The following is a 7,755-nucleotide window of genomic DNA, read 5'->3' on the forward strand; positions in this document are numbered from 1 at the left end:
TTAGCCAAGAGAGGGACAAAGCAAGCATGCTGGCAACAGAGGTGGGGAGAAAATGAGTAAGCAGCAAAAGGTGGTGACTGATTTTGTCACATGTCTGCAGCAGTAGCGAACAGAGATGCCATAAAAATGGATACACCACTGCAAAAAGGAGGATCAGCTACACCCCTTGACTGAGGCAATTCTAGAGTATGTAGACTGCTCTGCCATCCTGAAAAAAAAACTCTGGGATGCTATGTGTTCTCATTTTTTCAACAAGATGCAGTATTCACCCATGAAGCAGCAGCATCAGGCATGTTTATCCTGCTTCCACCCTTATTTCATGACAATGGAAGATATGGATCTCAGACCAAGCTCCTCCACTGCTATCTGATCCAGCACACCTTCCTCTTCCTTAAAATATGCAAGAAGGATCTTCTCCCTGTGCCCCTTAAAAACTCCTTAAAAATCTGGTCACTCTAACCAGAGCTATCTAAATCACACAACTTCTCACTTCCCCACCAGAGAAGGGTTTTGTAGTCATCTCTGTGTTCCACAGCACTGGTGGTACAGGCTCTTCTGCCTCCAGATATTCCACTTGATATGGCCAAAAGGGAAAGAGAAGTCAGTCATCACACATGGAATCAGTATGTGAAGGTCTTGTGTGCTGCCTTCTCCTCTGAACTTAGCATGACATACTGGCCACAGTTTCCAGAGTGTTTACATGGAAGTGGTTTGGTTTTGTCTGACTGCTTGCTTGTCCTTTGCTTGCTCTATTTGTCTATTTTCTCTGCTCTAAATTCCCATGCTAAGCAAAAGTTTTATTGCAGTGGTATGCAGATCTTTTTCTGATCACCATGTACAGGCTGCATCCCTTTCCTCCCTAGTTTGAGCTCTCTTAAAGCCAAGCACAAATACAAACATTAACACACTGCAGTACGGTGTCATGTCAGTGTTACAGGAAGTTATTTCTTTTTTGTTTGAGGTTTGACTTTTTTAATTTATTTTATTTTATTTGGTTTTGGGTGGGTTTTCGTTTTGGGTTTTTTTCAACTGACATTGCATAAGGCTCTTCAAAATCAGGGAACAGTTGCTTTGTTTCCCCCTACCACAGAACAGGCAAGACTTTTTTAATCTTCTTGCAGGGTGTGACAGCTTCCTGCCCTTGGAGGCTGCACACCCAGCAATGCTGCTAGAGGCACTGACATGGTGAGACCTGCACAAGGCTGCTCACCACAGAGGCACTGTGCACTGGCCTGGCACTGCTGCACCCTCCCAGCGCTGATCCAGTGACTCAGCAAGGAGCTCCCAACAAAATCCCACACCACAGACTCTGTTTCTACAAAGCCCCTCTAGCTTTCCTTGCACTTCAGGCTGAAGTTGCCTTCTCACCAGAAACTGGGGTACCAAGACCACCTTAGGACCACAGACATGCCTGAAAATACAGCTTTTCCTCTCACTGCCCCACAGGGTGTGTGGCTGCCAACAGGGCAATGGACCTACATCTGTACATACAGAATGTGGAAGACCAAACTACGTGGACATCACTGAAAACAAAAATCTCAAACATACTTAGTAATTACAAAAATAATTTTGCTCTCATCTGTAGTATGAGCTCACAGTGAAATCACGAAGACTTTCCCAGCAATCAAGAGTAGAAGTAAGCCCCAAAACAATTGTCAGAATTCAGAAGAATCGAAAACCCCAGCTGGTTAAATGGGAGAAACTCTGCTGAATTCAACACATCCACTTTGATGCTCAACAAAGCTTGCTGCCCACGTTGCTTAAACCTGTGGGCTGGCACCTATCTAAATCATCAGAATCTAAATATAAATTCTCTGTCCAGCTACTGCTAAGAACATTCTAGTTCTTAACACCACAATAAACAGATTAGACCAAATGATCCCTACAAAAGCTGCAGTGAGCAATCACGGGGGCATGGATCTTCATGCTGTAGAGATATTGTCTTATCTCAGAGACTCTCTTAAGAACAATTTTCAGTGGTGCATTAGTGTCATGATTTTTCTTTGTTGATGTAGCCATTCATCTGCTGTGCTAGCTTTTGCTCTCATATGAACCTAACATACAGTCAGCGTAGTCCTGGGGGGGCAGAAATAAACCAACCAAACAACAGAAGTCCCAAACATCACCCTTGCAGCAAAGTAAGTACCATCTGAAATTCTGCGTCTGCTTACTGTTAATAGGGAAACTATTAGAACATTTGGTCAAAGGTCAGGAAGCAGCAAGGGCTGCTTAGGAAGTTTGCCATAGCAAATTCATAGATCTGAATGGAAATGTGACTGGAAAATATGTTTTATATCCTAAATAAAATCACCTGACCGGGAAGTCTCATCACAAACAAAAGTACTCTGCACTCTGAAACAAGCAGCCAGGCAAGTCTGATCTTGTATACACTGAATTCAATGGGAATAATCCCAGTAGGTCTCTTGGAAGTAGAAACAGATCAAAAATATCCTGACTACTTATAATCATAAATAAAACTTTTCTAGTGAAGAATCATTGTTTTAGCAGAATACTTTAAATTTTACTAATTTTCACAAAGCATTCAAAGCCTGTGGAACAGAAGGTTTCATCTCCCTTATCTTGCGAAAAGGAAAAAAAATAATCCCAGTTTTGTATCGTTGAGGATCGCTACAGCATTTGCTCCTTGGAGAATAGTCATAGGGTAGGGAAGTCTATTTGCACAGCAGTCAAGACAATTATATGCCCACGTTTTATTCTCATCCATAAATCAGCCACATCTTACATAAATGCCAAATTCTACTGAGCTACAGGCAAGTCTCTTCCCATTCCCAGACGAACACGAATGGAGTTTACACAGCCCACACCTCATTAAGCCCAAAGTTTTGTATTGCATACCTGAGAGGCATAGCCCAGACCTTTATCTTTAGACCTTCCTGAAGCTATTGTGCAGCCAGGATCATGTAAGAGTGTGCAAATGCTAGCGCAGGTAACAGGATGCCCATAATTGGCAGTCTTCTTAGTTTTTAATCCTTTATACTTTTCTTTCCAAAATCTTGCCTCAGCAAGTTGCTCTGGGCATGCTATTTAAATTAGAAAGAGATCCACAAGTATTTTCCATCAAAGATGCCCCTAATGTTGCCTAATGTAGCAGGCAACACACCAATAATGTTACATAAGGGTGATACAGCTGCCTATTTGCCACCAAATGGTGAAACGTCTCAATATCTATTCAGCCTTTTTGAAGAGAATGTGCCTGTGATCTTGGCAGGTGCAGTATATGATATTCCTGGTCCATGGAAATCTCCATGACTCTGCTGTGCATATAAATGCACATTTATAAGACAAGGAGCTATAGGTCATATGTCAGAGAAGCAAACAGATACTAAGGAAAAGTACTCAAAAACATTTGTGGAATAGGAAATAATTTCTACACATCACATTGCCTTTTTAGTTACCACCATCAGAAAACTTTTAACCAATGTTTCATTTTCATTAATCTCACATGCGTACAATAAGCAACACGGAGGAATAGAACCAGTTATGAAGAGAAGCCAGCAGAATGCCTATGGATTCAAAGTTTTCCCCAGGACTAGGCTAGAGTTGTATAAAAGGACGACATCTGGCTTCTTCCACTCTACCCAAATTAAACCCAGCCAAACAGGCTATTTAATCTCAAAGGAAAACATCAAGAGATAAGAGAGACCAGACCTTCAGAATGACCGTGCTTATGCTGCATACTAAGGGATCAATCTTGCAGCTGCAGTCCCAAGGCAAAGTCTTCCAGGGATGGAGAAATTCTGTGGAATGACCTTTAGCTTCTTAATTCCTGGAAAGAAACAGAGGGGAAAGTCAGCAGACACCAATGTTGCCTCCTCTTTACCGCTACAAAGATTTAAGGATTCCTGCTCTCCGGAAGATGAAAATTCCTCAGTACTTGGAGGCCACCCCAGAAGCAGGCAGAGTACTCTGTGCCACTTGCATGGCCAGGACAGCTGCTCCTGCACCCCATAGCTGCAACCTACCCAAGAGGTTTATGGTAAGGACTATTTTGCCATAGCCGCAGGTAGGCAGCTCACAAATGCTGCTGGAAGCTATTCAAAGCAGGTTTTGCACTGACTGGACAATTCCCCTGCATCACTTCCTCCACTGCCCTCTGCCTCCCTTTCCTCCCATCACAGGGCAGTAAAACTGTCATGCTCCATACAAAGGTTTATGTAATCATGCTGCTGGTGTATGGCTCTTTGTCTTTCATGCTGTTGCTTCCTTTTCCTAGGGGCTTTACACTCTTTGATCAATTTCAAGCAAATCTGACAACAGGATACCAGCCAAACAAAAGATGTTCTCCAGGTTGCAGAGAAATAGATGAGGAGAAGGGATATTTTGTAATGAAGACAGGGCTGTAGAGTGGATGCCATTTAGATTACACATTGGGAAATCCAGGCACAAGCCATGACTCTGCAAGACTGGCATGCCATTTATTCTGCTCCTTGTGCAACACTTTACCAGTCATGCCTGCAGGAGCATTCAGTCCTTCAGTTATTTACCTACGGAAAGTGGGTACATGATCAGTACAGGAAGTCAAAACCAGTAATTAACGGCATGGAATTTTCACACCTGGAGAAACTTGCTGTCTTTAAGATTATTATGCCATCATCAGATTTGCTTGAAAGTGGCCAAAAGCTGGATAGGAAGCTGCTGGAAAAGGGAACGAGTAGATAGCAGACAACTGTATTAGTGACTAACATCGTTCTGCTTAGACAAAGATTACTAAAATATAACAAAAGTGACTGGTAAAAAGTAAAGTTACTTCTAAAAGTGTTTACTTATGAAGCAGCCTCCGTAAACACAGAGCTTTCTCAGAACCTGAATATAATGTCAGTGCAAGTTTCTTATGCAAGCAGAAGATTGTTTGAGAGTTCTCCATTTTAAACATGACAACATTAGGGAAAAGTCATACATTGTATGATATATCTTGGACAGTACTCCTCAGAAAACTTCTCTCTGTTTGTCAGGCTCCTGTCTTCTACAATTTCTGCTCTGCCATTCAGTAATTAATCAAAAATATCATCAGCTCTTTTGTGCCTGTAAGGAAGTCTGTGTGAAGAAGAAAGGATACTAAAGTGATTTAGTAAAAATAGAGAAGCAATATAGTTATCTACCACCACGTCATGGTCATTCCATCATCTGTAGGAAAATTGATATTATAGTTTTGTAACACAAGACTGTAGTAGCAACAGTGTCTTAAATTAGTCCTGCTTATTTACTCCTTACTCATTTACTCATTTAGTCAGCCATTTACTCCTAGCATACTAGCCCCTGACACCATATCAAGGAACAGATTTGACTTGAAAAAAAAAGAAATAAAGATGACCCTTTTTTTTCTTTTCCCCACAGTTGTTTTGCCAGAGCAGCTCAGCTTCTTGAGGCAGCTTGCAGGATAGCTGGGAAAACACTTGGACTGGTGCTCCTGAAAGAGCAGCAACGTTCCACAGCTGCCTGTGTTTGGAGATGGAGCAAGGAGGAAGAAATCCCTCACAGATAAAGGCAGGACTTTGGTGAGTCAGAATAACCTCAGTTCCACAGTAAGTCTAGGATGAAGTGCACTGTAAGCTTCTATTTGGCTAGTAAACAACTTGTCCCTCACACCTATTTATGTTTCTCATTACCTTCTAGCTTTACAGAGTGCTCCTGCTCCCTCCTCCTAGCTTGCTCTGGCCTTAGCCTCTTTGCCTCCATCTCTGGAGCAGTGCCACATCCTCCCATGACAACTCACAGCCTGACCTCACAACACTCTCTGGTCCCAGGTTTCATTTCTTCCCCACCCCTGGAGCAGGTCCCAGAGTCATACCTGCCACCATCCTTCCCTGCCAGCAGCCTTCCTGTTGCACAAGCTCCTCCATTTGCATGCTACTGGATTCCACTGCCAGTTGGATTACCTTCTTTTGTTGGAAGAAATGCAGACACAACACAGGTACAGCCCCAGCAATAGCTTACTGGGCAGTAGTTTATGACAAGGGCACAGTAGGAAAGCAGGCATCCTCATTAACCCTCTGGGAACATTTTTCCCTTTTCACATGTCCTGGACCCATCTGCTCTTGTCTTGGGCAAGTTCTAACAATGGTGTGTGCCACATTAAGATAGCCTGAAAAAGATACCCCTGGAACTACCGTTCTCCATTGCTTCTGACTTCCCTGCTCCTTCTATCCCATTTTATCAGTCCATCCTGCTCACACAAGAGGTCCAGGTCAAAGAACACAGTAGTGCAGTGAAACCATGTGTGTTCCAGAAAAGCAGAATTCACTTTTTCCCAGATATACTCTGCAGAGGATCAGCACTACTCAGGACTGTTTACTAAGGGACAATCACCTCAAAATATGGCCCAAGCAGAGAACACCTTGAGCAAATTAGTATAGTGAAGAACTGGTGAGGAGAAATAGACAGGTTTTCTCAGGTCAGAAGAAAATCTCCAGCCAAAGCTGGATGACCACTAGTGGATAATCTACAACCACAGAGCCCAGGCACAGAGAATTGACTGGAAGCCACCCTCTTAGATGAGGATGTGGGTTGAATCATCCTGTGGCTGCAACGAATCAGAACCATATGACAAGTGCCCTGAGGTCTTGCAAGCATCAAATGGAAGCAGAATGTGGCAAGATAATGTTGAAGGCTGTGTGAGATGTAGCACAGTGATAATAAATCTCCTGGAGCAGTCACCTCTTCACCTCTCCATTTCTCCAAAACTTGCACTTATCTCTGCCCCATGGGCCAGAAGTCTCTCAGGATCCATGATCTGGTGGACCAACTGCAGCCTGCAAGATACACCTCTAGCATGGCCTGATCCCATCTGTTTTCATCTTGGGAAAGCTGTGACAGTGGTGGGCGCTGTATTAAGTTAAACTGCAAAAAAATATCTCTGGATCCACAGTTCTCCATTTGCTCTATCTGTGCAAGATTCTCTCCATGATTTAATCCAGCACTGTTGCTCTGCAGTCTCTGTATATTGGATACAGGCTAACAGTGAAGGAAGTCAATGGCCAGCAACATACCTCACTCTGCTCAGAGGCTGACAGAACCTTAGCCAAGCCAAATTCCATGCTGCAAGGGTTGCTGCTGCATTCCTTGGTAGCTCTTGGTAGGAGGCTAAAGGGGAAAACTACTTTCACAGTGACAAGATGCAAATAATGACTATCTCTGACATTGTTTAGAAAAGCTACTTCCAGAGACAATAACTGATACGGGAAACAGAAGGCTGAACTTTCAAGAAAACTGGCCCCAAACCCCCACAAAGGAACAGACTATACACCAGGAAATCTATGATGCCACACACCCCTAACTCACGACAGCACAAAATCATCAATTTAATATGATCTTACTATGCGTAAGGGAGTCAGATCCAACTGCACCTACACCTTAAACTGTCTTAAAATTTTTCAGCTGGCAGATCTGCCATGCACACTCATTGTAAGTGCTCGTAGGAACACATCCTCCTGGGTCTCTGGACTTCTACATGGTATGCAGATATTCACACATCTTTTTCCAGCTACTCTTTTGCAACTTCGGCAAGCCTATCAGTCATTCAATGAATGTTTTGTTTATCCCTCCAGGAACTCAGTTGCAGGTCAGATCTTGGGTATTTTATGATGATTCTACCTGCATTATCAGGCAGAAATTCCAAAAGGGAATGCTGCCTGCGTTTGCCAGGAATGCTGCTACCACAGGCATTGGAACAGTCGTCCACCTTCTACTGTGACACTTCCTCTCCTCGCATGTACCTCTCACAGCCACAGAACCTCA

This window comes from Melopsittacus undulatus, chromosome 4 (genome assembly GCF_012275295.1).
Source record: "Melopsittacus undulatus isolate bMelUnd1 chromosome 4, bMelUnd1.mat.Z, whole genome shotgun sequence".
Lineage (NCBI taxonomy): Eukaryota > Metazoa > Chordata > Aves > Psittaciformes > Psittaculidae > Melopsittacus > Melopsittacus undulatus.